The following is a 330-nucleotide window of genomic DNA, read 5'->3' on the forward strand; positions in this document are numbered from 1 at the left end:
GTGCGAAGAACCCGTTTCGAGTGTCTCGTTCCTATCGTTTACATTTTTTTGCTAGTTTTTCTCCGGTTTTTTGAAATATTTCGCGTTGCGTGCGCGCTGGCCCGCCTTCTCCGCCACTTTTTTCCCCTTTCTCTCTCTCTTTCTTTCCTCCTCTTTTATTCTTCTTTTTTTCCCCCCTTTCTTTGTTTTCACGTAGCGAGATTTATAAAGAAATATTGGACTAGAGTTAAATCCAACCTTCCCCGTATCTCTCTTCTCTCTTGTAACACGAGCGACCGCTCGTCGTCTAATTATTATTTTTTTTTTGCTTTTTTAACTACACTTAGATAA

This window comes from Habropoda laboriosa, unplaced genomic scaffold (genome assembly GCF_001263275.1).
Source record: "Habropoda laboriosa isolate 0110345459 unplaced genomic scaffold, ASM126327v1 scaffold143, whole genome shotgun sequence".
Classification (NCBI taxonomy): domain Eukaryota; kingdom Metazoa; phylum Arthropoda; class Insecta; order Hymenoptera; family Apidae; genus Habropoda; species Habropoda laboriosa.